The sequence below is a fragment of the Sceloporus occidentalis genome, unplaced genomic scaffold, assembly GCF_023333645.1.
Source record: "Sceloporus occidentalis isolate IW3139 unplaced genomic scaffold, rSceOcc1.0.p SCAF_2, whole genome shotgun sequence".
In the NCBI taxonomy this organism is placed as follows: domain Eukaryota; kingdom Metazoa; phylum Chordata; class Lepidosauria; order Squamata; family Phrynosomatidae; genus Sceloporus; species Sceloporus occidentalis.
In genome coordinates this window covers 33,354,232-33,367,056 of record NW_028316982.1, presented here as the reverse complement: position 1 = coordinate 33,367,056, position 12,825 = coordinate 33,354,232, and the positions used below count along the sequence as shown (strand labels likewise).

General features: G+C 40.8%; 1 protein-coding gene across 2 annotated transcripts in view; it reads left to right on the top strand.

The window, feature by feature from the left end:
- The first annotated feature begins 1,858 nt into the window (after positions 1-1,858).
- RNF13 (ring finger protein 13) overlaps positions 1,859-12,825 on the top strand; it is a 102,813-nt gene continuing 91,846 nt past the window's right edge. Inside the window, exon 1 of one of the 2 annotated variants that reach the window (XM_089509059.1) lies at positions 1,859-1,954. The gene's annotated coding sequence lies outside the window, so the exon portion shown is untranslated. Of the gene's footprint in view, positions 1,955-7,384; positions 7,460-12,825 lie in introns of those variants that run through there. The other variant, XM_089509060.1, reaches the window with a different exon arrangement.

Below are 12,825 nucleotides of genomic sequence, written 5' to 3'. Positions count from 1 at the left end.
GCTCAGAGAAACTCCCAGGGTTGTAAAGCTGGATTTATGGTTCAGACCTGACAGCTGTTAGTCCTGATGGTGTAAAACCTGAGCAGAAAAGTGGTATTACCAGCTGCTGGCAGGACCAGATTATCAATGCTTTAACAGATACAGTTGCTCCTGACCTGCAGAATGGCTTGCATGAATTTAAAGCACTTCTCAAAGAAAGCAGAGATGTTTGTTTCACAAGCATCCCATTGTATGTCATCTACTATTCCTGCCGTTCTCCCAGCTCTCAAGAGGAGAAAAATGCTTCTCAGGGTATAGGGAATAATGAATAGTGAATAGTAAAAGGGGATTTCTATGCTTTTACAATTATCATGTACAGTAAGTGATGTATCTAATGCTATTATTAGAATGACCATTTCTCAGGAGGTATAGCTGAACAACATAGTTATATCTGTTTTAAACCACATTATCATTTGTTGTTGTTGCTGTTGCGTGCCTTCAAGTCATTTCCGCCACATGACTTCTCTAATGCAATTCCTATCATAGCCTTTTATTTGCAAGTTTCTTCACAGGGGGCTTGCCATTGCTAAGAACATATGACTGGTCCAAGGCCACCTAGTGGGTTCCCATGGCCATGCTGGGATTCGAACCCTGGTCCCCCAGTGCCCTTGTCCAGGGTTCAAACCACTACACCACACTGGCTCTGTTTTCTCTTTAGGAATCCTGGAGTTTGTCTTTCAGTGTAGATGAGTCGGGTTTGCTGGCAGATTATTATAAGAGCCTCTCCAAACTACAAATCCTAAAGTTCCTTAGTATGGTTTAGGTGCTATGACACTGGTATAAAATAGTATAGATACGACGAGGAGTAGGCAACTTGTGGCCCTCCACTGCTGCTTGATTTGCAGCTCCCATCAATTCTCTAGTCTCTACTGGCTGTGTCAGCTCAGGATGATGGGTGTTCAATACCTGCAGGGTAACAGGTTGGCCATACCTGATGCCATGATTGGTGAATTTCTCACAGAGGTGGGATTTAATAAAGAAATAAGTGCATGCTGTTAACTTTGGGACAGAGATGGAAATTTATTGAGTCAGCTCAAAATAACAGGGGGGTACAATTAACTGGGAGAGAGGGTGGCATAGTGGTTTGAGTGCTGGACTGTGACTCTGGAGACTAGGGTTCGATTCCCATCTTGGCCATATAATCCACAGGGCAACCTTGGGCAAGTCACTCTCTCTCAGCCTCAGGGGAAGGCAATGGCAAACTCCCTCTAAACAAATCTTGCCAAGGAAACCCCATGATAGCTTCGCCTTAGGGTCTCCATGGTCCAAAACACACTGCAGAAATAATCCAATTTGAGACGGCTTTAACTGTTCTGCTTCAGTGCTAAGGAATTCTGGGAACTGTAGTTTGGTAAGACATTGAGATCCTTTTCCCTCAGAGAATTCTGGTGCTACAATAAGCTACAATTCCCAGGATTCCCTAGCACTGAGCCAGGGCAGCCTCAAACTGGATTGTTTCTGCAGTGTGTTTTGGACCTAAGTGGCGTGAAATTCAGGGGATGTTGTGTGTCATTTTGTGAGAAACTCAGGGACTTCTGTGACTTGTCTCTGCCAGAGAGCTCTGGAGGTGCCACAACAAACTACATCCCCCAGAATCCCTAGAGCGCGGAGCCATGACAGGTAAAGCGGCTGGGCTCCGCCCCCAACACCTCCCCCGCCTTGGCCCCGCCCCCTTGAGCAGCGGTTATCACGTGCCAGCAGCCGTGCGCAGACGGCGTCCCTCCTCCCAATCCTATTTGCTACTTGAGAGTGACAGCGGGAAGAGACCAATCCCCGCGGGGCGCTTGGTCCTCTCCGCCTATGCGCGGAGGAGGGCGGGACTTCCGGCGCTGCGGGACCAGCTCGCTGACGGGCCGAGAGAGGGGTTTGTTATGGATTCTGCCTGAGGCGCTGGTGGGCCGTTCCTGGCTGTCAGGTGAATCTTCCTCTCTCCCTGTTTCTGAGGCTGTATCCACACTGGAGAATTAACCCGGTTTGGCCCCGCTTTAACTCTCTGTCTGGCTCTTTGCTATAGAATTCTGGGAGTTGGAGTTTGTTGTGAGGCCCAGAGCGGAGCGGAGCTCTGGGCCCCACAACAAACTCCAACTCCCAGAATTCCATAGCAAAGAGCCAGACAAAGTTAAAGCGGGGCCAAACCGGGTTATCTCTCCAATGTGGACCTGGAGGCGGGTAGGCGCCCATGTTTGGCGGCATGTAATGCTAAGGCTGGGTTTGTGATGCAAGGATTGCTTGTGATGACATGGATTTGGTTATTTTTTTTGGGGGGGGGGGAATCCTCTCTGTTTGGGGTTTGGTCGGTGCAACCCCCATTATACTCTGCCCTCCACATCCAGGGATTCAAGCACCCGAGACAGGAAGATATTTCATTTGTTTTATTATTTGTTCCATTATATGCCGCCTTTCTCCCCAGAAAAGGGACCCAGGCGGCTCACAAGATGGTACTAAACCAGTCCTTGGCCATAGAGGAGCCGTACTTGCCCCGCAGAGAATCATTGGAGAATGCTTGCCCATAGGAAGACATAGGAGAGTACTTGCCCATAGGGAATCATAGGGGAATACGTGCCCAATGTTTTCTTATGGGCAAGTGTTCTCCTATGTGTCCCTCTAGGCAAGTGTCTTCCGCTGATTCCTTGTGGGCAAGTATGGTTTCCCTATGGGCAAGTTCTCTCATTTGTTTTAGTACCTCCCATAAAAACGCTTTAAAAACTTCACTACAACATTTTAAAAAAACAATTAAAATTATCCAGTTAAAACGGTATCAAATTAACATTAAAAATATGCAATACTTAAAAACACAAACATTATTCTCTCTCTCTCTCTCTCTCTCTCTCTCTCACACACACACACACACACACACACACATATATATATATATATATATATAAAAGAGCAAAGCTTGATTTTGCCATTTTATACAAGGGACACCATTTTACTATGCCAGTGTATTTAAAGGGACTTGAACATCCACGGATTTTGGTATCCATGGAGGGTCCTGGAAACGAACCCCAGCAGATACCAAATGCCCACTATATAATGGTTTGGACAATCCTAATTTTAGTATTCAGCGTTATAGCTTTGCCCCTAAGGATCTTCCACAGCTACCTGTCCCAATCCCAGTTGTGGGGGGTGGATGGGTGCTGGCTATTATGTGCCCACTCTATATGCAAGCTCTTTAAATGGCATTTAATGATAGCTACTTTTACTATGCTTAGTTGTCTGTTGGTTCTGTGCTTGTCAGTAATTGTGTGAAAGCAAGAATGAGTTGGAAATCCATTATGGCCTCCTTCTCACCCTGTATAGCAATTCACTTATAAAATTAATTTGCTTTCAGCATTGTGAGCAGGTGCCAAAAAACTCATTCGTATGGTCTGTTTTCAGATGCGTGTGTGTGTGTGTATGTATGTATGTATATGCCTTCAAGTTGCCTGTCAATTTATGGCAACCCCATGAATTTCATAGGGCTTTCTTAGGCAAGCGATATTCAAATGTGGTTTTGCCAGTTCCTTCCTCTGAAATATAGCCTACAGCATCTGGGATTTGTTGGTGGTCTTCCATCCAAGTACTAACCAGGGCTGGCCTTGCTTAGCCTCCAGGATCAAATGACATTTGGAGCCTTCAGCACACACTCCACAACTGGCTCCACAACTGCTTACTTCCCAGTCAATACATGAGGCTGCACTTGGTCTCTTTGGGAAAGGTCAACTGGTGTCAACTGTACACTAACTGGCCTGGATCTTAATGGAGGGGAATAAAGATGAAGTGTTTGCTGTCTGTTAGGGTAAATGTATTAGTTTTTACCAATAAATTCCTAATTTGTTTGGGGCTAATGGTGAAATTGCTTGGGGCTAATTGTGAATTACCATCTCACACAAGAGTAACTATGCCCTTTCGGCAGTATTGTTTTATGTACTCTATTGGGACACCAAGGTTACATGGACCAATATTTTAGGTACGTCTCTGCAGTTAAACAGATATCAGCCTTTGGGAATAGGGTAACACCTGAGCCTGTGTATTTGTTAATGCATATATGTTTCAGGCTTTGACTATGTGGGTGTAGGATTAAACCAACACAGAGGTGGTTTAACTTCTAAAAGATGTTCACTTGTGCTGCGATAATCTGACAGTTGCCTGACCAGAACCTTTGAGATGATAAGACATAATTATGTGGGGACAAGTGCTAGTCACCTCAATGGTCTGGATGCTGAGTAGAAAAGAGTAGGGTTGTGTTGTATTTAACAGCCCCACTATGTAATTTTATTAGAGGCCTGCTTCCCTTTAAGATGAACCAGTGTGTTGTAGTGGTTGAATACTGGACTGCGACTGTGGAGACGAGTGTTCAGATCCCCACTCAGCCATGGAAACCCACTGGGTGACATTGGGCATGACACTCTCTCTCAGGCTCAGAGGAAGGCAACAGCAAACCCCCTCTGAACAAGTCTTGCCAAGAAAACCCCATGGTAGGCTTGCCATCAATCAGAAACAGCTTGAGGGCACACAACAACAATATCCTTTTGAGATGCATAAGGAAATAGTTGTGTTTGCTTCAAACCAAACTGGACTGATGTTTCATCTGATCTATAGTTGCATACATCTTGAAGAGCCAGAGCGTTGGACTAAGACTCTTGAGACCAGGGTTTTATTCCCCATTTAGCCATGGAAACCTACTGGTGATCTTGGGTAAATCACATACTCTCAGCCCCAGAAAACCTAATAGTTTATGGTGCTTTAGGGTCACCATAAGTTGGAAACGACTTGAAAGCACACAACAGCAAGAACAATAGTTGTATGTTAACAGAAAAACATTGGTCACTCTTTGGGTAGTGATTATGAGTTTGACAACCTTCAATTTTGTATTACTTCACCAGCAAAAACAGTTCAATATCATCCCCTTAGCACAAAGAACAAGTCTAATCATCTTATTATTATTATGGGTATGGAAGAGAGAGGGTGGTGTTATTGCCATTCATTTGATTTAAACACAGGAATTACAACCATTTGACCACTGTGAGCTCTATCTACAGCTTTTGTTTCCATAGCATATTGCCTTCACAATAGCTTTTTCTGTAACTGGAAACTTGTTTGGAGTTGCTGGTGCAAAAATCTGCATGCTGAATCCTAACAAGTATTTGGTTGGAATGAAATGATGATAGTCATCTTTATTTTTTTAATAATTTTTTTAGTACAGAGACAATGTACTAAATTTAATCCTAATTTTCTAAAAAAAACACCTAAATAAAACAATTAACATAACATATTTAGTTAGGATGCATAGCATATGGAGTCACGAAGCCTTCAAAATGGTTTCTCTTAGTAGGTAAGCATAAACTTGGAATTATATGAAAGGACATGGATCAGAGGTGTATAATCAGCATACCACAGAAATGTCTCATTAAATGATTTGGATTCTGCATAAATTTAGTAACCTTCAAGTAGTGGTATGCAAAAGGATCTTGTAACTTCTTTGAAAAAAAGAAGTTGGTAGCATGAGCTTTTTTAGACTTTAGCCTACTTCCTCAGATGTATGAGGTGCATGAGATGGGTTAGAGTAGTGGGTTAGAGTTTCTCTTAGTGAAATTATCCAAAGCCATCTCTTGTTGGTAAAGTCCACTAAATTTTGTTAGTTGATGCAAATGTTGCTCTTACTGGTGCTAACATAAATGTTGTAATGAATGTAAATGAATAACTTTACACAGTGTGACTGTAAATCCGTTGGAGAGGAAAAACATTCATAATTGGAAATCTTGAAGTCTTTACAGTGTTTTGCCTTGTCATATTATACTCTGTCATTATGGCAAATAATGTCTCAAATTTTGTGTCACCCCTCTGTAAATTAGACCCACTGAAATCAGTGGAACTTTAGTTGTGACAGACAAGTCCCATTCATCAAAATATGTCTATTTAGAGAGGAGTAACACTGAACTTAGCTGATTATTCCAAAAATGTTTCCATATGTTTTCTTTCCAAGCCTTCTAACTATAATACTAATGTCATTGCCTGTTTGTAACACAAAGGCTATTAAAAGGATTTTGCAGGTGCTAATACTTTTGCCTGGTTTTTGATAAGACAGATGTTGAATTGAAGAAAATTTCTGCTACTTCAGTGCAGATAGAATGATGCCATTTATTGGTCAACTTGGGTATAAACACACATCCACACATATGTGTACACACACATATACTTTCCTTAGCCAGTACACTTTTTCTAGATTACAGTGCGCCCTTTGTTTACGCAGGGGATCTGTTCCGGACTCCCCCGTGTAAAACAAATAATGCCTGTGCTCGAGTCCCATTTAAATCAATGGTGCTCGTGCATGTAGCAGTGCGGCGGTACGACGCGCCACTGCCGCACACCCCATTCGTTCCTATGGGACGCGCCGCCCCTTCTTCCCCGTGCGACTTTCATTGTATGGTGAAAGCTGCATAAAGCACTCCCGTATAATGCGGGTGCACTGTATATTGCAATTGCAAATCCCTGCTAAACAAATCTTTCCAAGGGAAGACCATGCTAGGGGCGCCTTAAAAAAAGGTAAAGATTTCCCCTTTGACATAATTGTCAAGTTGGATCCGACTGTAAGGAGTGGTGCTCATCTTTGTTACTAAACCAAGGGAGCCAGCATTGTCAAAAATGGCTCCACGGTCATGTGGCCAGCATAACTGCACAGAACGCTGTTACCTTCCCACCTATGTGGTACCTATTTATCTACTTCCACTTTTACATGCTTTTGAACTGCTAGCTTGGCAGAAACTGAGACGAACGATGAGAGCTCACTCCACCATACAGCGCTTAGGTCTTGAACTGCCATCTGCCAACCTTGCGCTCATCAGGGTCAGTATTTTAACCACTGAGCCACCATGTCCCTAAGGGTTGCCTTAGGGTTACCATAAATTAGAAATAACATGAGGGCACACAACAACAAGAAAATAATATTAACTAGTATTAGAGAAGTGCTTCATAATTAGAATTTTAAATCTGGAATCATTCTAATAATATAAGTGTCTACAATAGTGCTGAGAATAATGTGTCCCAGTAGATGTTCTTGGATTACAACTTTCATCAGTAGCCAGCATTGTCTGTGGTGAAGAGTGCTGGAAGATGCAATTCAGCAGCGTCTGCCACTATATGATTGCCACTGTAGCAGGAAAAATACTAAGCTCTGGCCAAAAACATTTACAGTAAATGTGTAGCACAAAAAGAGAAAAGGGATAGTTAGGGCAGGAGGAACGAACTAGTCTGGGGCACCAGTTTTTCAGTTTTGGGTAGTTCTTTGACATTTAATTCAAATCGGCCAGCAAAGGCATGAGCCAACTAATATAGATACCCAATCATTTTTTTCTCAGATGTTGGCTGGTGGCTTAACTGAGAGGCTGGACTGTGTTGTCTTTCTTTGCTTCTTATGCACATGCCAGCAGTCATGTTTATGGTAAGAGTTTTTTTTAAAAAAAAATAAATCTGATTTTACTATGAAAGCACTGAAGAAATCATCTGTCGGGTATTTTGGAGAGTGTCCTCCACTAAAATGCCTTTTAGATAAGAAAAACATTCATCACAATAAGAACATAATGAGAATGTAAATTATTTATTCCCTAAAGTAAATTTTCAAGCAGTTTTGCCTATGAGGCTATCTCCTGTGGTATAACTGCATGGGAGTAATTTAATTTGATGAGGTTTACTTCTGAGTAAACATTTACAGGACTGCTTTGTTAATTTTTAATTTTTTGTTGACATTAGAACTGAAATGCTATGTTGCCTACAGATATTGTAAGTCAAGCCTGGCTTTGTATCCTCTTTAATTCATTAGAATTATATTCGGGTTAATGAGCCAAATAATATGGTAGATATACTACACTTTCACTTGCAGCAGCTATAATTAAAATGTAGCTTTATTTGTTTTCAAATTGTAATATTGACATTCACACTTCCATTTCTGCTGTACCTGTGTGGGTGCTGTCTGCAGTGATAAAACAGACTATATCTGTTTCTAAAATAATGGGTCAGTTTCTGAATATCTCAATATTTTTTCTTTGCCAAATGGTAGTTATAATCACCTGGTATACTTACGGCAATACAGTACCTGCTTGGATGGAAAAGTCATATTCTCTGTTTGCTTTGAATTTAGAAATCTCATTTCTGCAAATAGCTGCTGAAGTGCATAGTAGACCACTATTGATTCTAGTGGCCAGTTTTCTAACTGAGTCCTCTGATAAGAATAAATGAGGAGACATCTTCCGATCTGTCAGTGGTTCACATGCCCGTCCTAGTGGACTTAGTTGTTTACTTCATTATTGTTAACTACCATCAGGTCAACTATGACTTATGGTGACCATGCAAACGAGAGACCTCTAAGTCACTATTATTCAGTGTTGTGGCTTCCTTGATTGAGTCTGTCCATCTGAAATGCAGTCTTCTTCTTTTCCTACTGCCTTCTGCCATATCAAGCAGTATTATCTTTTCTACTAGACCTTCCAAGTATACTGCTCGTGATATTCCGAAGTTCAACAATCTCAGTTTAGTCATCTTGGCTTTTGGGGAGAGTTCAGGCTTGATTTTCTCTAGGACTCATTTATTTGACTTGTTAGCTCTCTGCGGTATCTGTAGCACTCTTTTCCAGCATCACCTTTCAGATGAGTTGATTTTTCTTCCTATAAGCTTTCTTCACTGTCCAGTTTACACAAACGTACATATTAATTGGAAATACGGTGGCATGGACAATCATAATTTTATTATTCAGTAATACATCTTTATCATTCAGGATCTTGTACCTTCACAGCTGCCCATCCAAATCCTTGTCTACTTCTGATTTCTTGACTGTAGTCTCTATTCTGATTAATGACTGTATTGGAAATTGTGAACTTTTAAATATCTTCATCATTACTTTAAAGTTATATATAAATTACCTATTGTTATCAGTTTTGTTAATATTCAACTGTAGCCTGCTTTTGCACTTTTCCCCTTGTCTTTCTTTGGCAGTCATTCCAAGTCTTTGCTATATTCTGCTAGTAGTATCTTATCATTTGCATATCTTAAATGGTGGATGTTACTTTCTCCAGTTTTCACACCTTCCTCCAATCTAATCCTGTTTTACATATGATACATTCAGTTAACAAGTTAAAAAAATAGGGTGATAAAATGCAGCCTTGCATGACCCCCTTGCCAATTGGAAACCATTCCCTTCCCCCCATTCTGTCCTGACCTGATCTCTTGTCATCAGTATAGGTTCTACATCAGGATAATAAAATGTTGTGGCACACCCATTTCTTTAAGAGCGGTCTGTAATTTTTCATGGCCCCATACAGACAGGCCAAAATAAAGCTGCTTTGGGTCACTTTGGATGTATGCTGTTTAAATGATGCATGTGTCCAAAGAGGCCAGACGCCATGCCAAAGCCACGATCCAGTCCTAAGGACTGGAATGCAACTTTGGTGCAACTTCCGGACTCTTAGGACACATGCATCATTTAAACAGCATACCTCCAAAGTGACTAGAAGCAGCTTTATTTCGACCTGTCTGTATGGGGCCCATGTTCCCCACAATCGAAAGCTTTGCTATGATCTATAAAGCACAGGCTGATTTTCTTCTGAAATTCCTTGACACACTTGATTATCCAGTATAACACCTTGTTTTTAACAAAATCTATACTCTATTCAAGCAAAGGTAAAGATTTTTTTAAACTGAAGTTCTGAACATTTTATCTTCATAAAGAGCTGGTGTGTTACTTGGTTAACAAATACTGATATTTTACCGTTGCAGCTCATGTCTTTGGCAGAGTTTTTAAAAAACAAGCAAACAAATGTTTTGGTGTAATATAGCTAATTTATTTCCAAAAATAAATAAATAAAGTAAAATTGTTATTCATGTGTATATGGAACATGGACCCAGTTGCTCAATGAATTATCTAATTCTCTGTTTTCTCAGAGATCCAGCTTTGTCAGCAGCTTGGGAGGATTATCATTTACAGGGAGGGAGGGAGATCCAGTCTGGAAAAGCTCTATGTAGCCAGCAGTGCAGTATAAGAAGGCAGAATCTGAGAAACAGACCAAAGGTTGAAGCTGACTATTTAGTCAGTGAGACACACAGGAAAAACAGAAGGGTTCTGAAAGATCTGTCAGATAGTTCAAGAATTAAGCTTTTATTTCTAACACAGCAGCATTGCTCCTGGATATTTTGTTAGGACAAGATAGGTAGGTGAAATTACTTCATACTAGAGTCTGAGGATCTGATTTCCAGGTGTGACATATCTATCTGAACGTTTTTTAGGAGGAGCTTCTAGACAGAGTTTGGACCAGTTACTGTTTTGGACTACAGCTAATACTATTCCCCATCCAGCATTGCCAGTAGCATTGTAGTCCAAAAATAACTCTCAGTCTACATAGTATTTTTCTTATTGGACTTGCTATCATTTTGGAGCAGGGAATTGGTGATGATGATGATTATTATTACATTAAGCTTTATTTATATCGTGCTGTAAATATACACAGCGCTGTACATACAATCAAATAGATAAAATAATCTTGCTTATGGTATACATCCTATGAAAATACTTGAATATAATACATATTAATACATGTTAACATTCAAATAATAAAATGTAGCAGGCAACAAATTATAATAACATTAGATAACAATCATGTAATGTCTGGGAACGCTTCTTTGAATAGTATTGTCTTTAACTCAGTTTTGAAGCTGTTTCCTTAGAATTCAAGACCTATGGGTGACTCTCCCCTCTTCCAAGTTATCCATACTATTGCCTGCTCACTCAGCAACTGTGAGCTAGAAATAAAATGCTTGTTTACAACATTGTTGGCTGCTACATTACACCTGAGGTGCATTGGGTCTCTTAAAGTTTCAGATAAAACTTGTAGTTGAGTCTTGCAGTTCAGTGAGTAGATTCTCTTTCTTGCTCTGCTTGTGTAGGCTACCAGAGGATCTCTCTCTGAGCATGAGTGAACAGCAACATGGAGAGAAAGAAGGACAGCGCCTTGTAGAAAAAAGATTTGTTTGGCAGGATTTTGTTCTTGACAAACTCATGCTGGCTCCTAGTGATCACTTCATTGTCATCAAGATACTCTAGACAGATTCCTGTATGATGTGTTCTAATGTTTTTCCTGGTATTGAGGTCAAGTTGATGGTGTGTAGTTTTCTGGATTTTCTTACTTGCTTTTCTTTCTTTCTTTCTTTCTTTCTTTCTTTCTTTCTTTTAAAGAGAGGTACAATGTTTGCCCCTTCCCCAGTCCTTTGGCACCTCACCCATTTTCCCAAGATTTCTCAAAAAGTACTCTGAGATGCAGTTCATCTGGCCATACAGCTTTGAAATTGTTTAAGATAGCTAGGTGATTCCCACACCCGATCAATATTGATATGCCCTTGCCAAGGTCTCTGCTGCTGCACGGAAGCACACAATTCTCTTTTTTGGGAGAAAACTGAAGCAAAGTAGATACTACGTAGTTCGGCCTTTTTGTTGTGCTCTATTAGCATTGTGCCATCCTTATTGAACAGCGGCCCCACTGTCTCCTTGGGCAATCCCTTGCCTCAAGTAGACCTCACTCCCTCCTCTATAAGGAGCCCTGGTGGTGCAGTGGTTAAGTGCCTGTGCTGCAGCTACTTACTCAAAACCATAAGGTTGCGAGTTCAATACCAGCGAAAGGGCTCAAGCTTGACTCAGGCTTGCATCTTTCTGAGGTCGTTAAAATTACTACCCAGATTGTTGGGGGCAATTAGCTTACAGTTGTAAACCGCTTAGACACTGTTAGTTCAGTATAAAGTGGTATATAAATGAAGCTGTTTGTTTGTTGCTCTTTATTTGGCTCACTAGTCAGTCTCAGCTCATTCTGGGTTTTAGCTTTCCTTGATCCAGTGTGGTGTAGTGGTTTGAACATTGGACAACAACTCTGGAAAGCAGGGTTTGAATCCCTGCTTGGCCATGGAACCCTACTGTGTGATCTTGGGCAAGTGACACTCAGCCTCAGAAGGTGGCAATGGCAAACCCTCTCTGAAGAAAGTTGCTGGGAGTGAGTTGTATGTGAACCCAGAGGCTGCTGGTTGAAATCACTAGCTAGCTTTTTCTTCTGTTAAAGTCATTGCCTCTAGGCCTAAGCTTCATTTGTTCTAGGTTGAAAGCATTTTTAAAACCTCTAGATTCTGGGATTTTTGGTAATTCTTTTTCATTTTGTTTTTCAAAGTCCTTTTTATCTTATTGGGTGAGCTTCATGTAGCTTAATTCCAAAAGTTTTCAGTCTTGCAAGTTTGCTCATTTTGAGTTTCTATTTCTCCATCTTAAAGCAACGGTGTTCTTTTAAGTATTTGTCTGTATTCTGCTTGTACGTTTTGCTGTTTGAGAAGCTCTGTCATAATATTTGCTATTCCCCAATGCAGCTATTGCATATATCATGAGTTCTTTGTGTTCAATAACATTCTCCTTTCAGATAATTTTGTGTGAATGTGATTATTTTCATTTGCCTAAGATGTGCTATTGACCAAAATTACAAGATCCCTGAGAGGCATGTGTATCCAGAACACACATTAATTCATGCATGTTCCCTGAGTGCAAATCTGGTAACGGTGGATTGGAAACCATTAACGCTAGTTCCTAGTCAGCTAAAGTCCTTGGCACAAATGTAATGGAAATCTGTGGTTGGTTGCAGCTTCCTCATTTTTTTCTCACATGTGCAAAGGGAAAAGTAAAACATGAACAAAACAGCTGCATGTTGGTGAATAAAGCCTGTGTGTTTCACGGATTTGATAATCTGAATGCGAGTCTAAACAGCCTGTAGAACTCAAATGCTTCACATT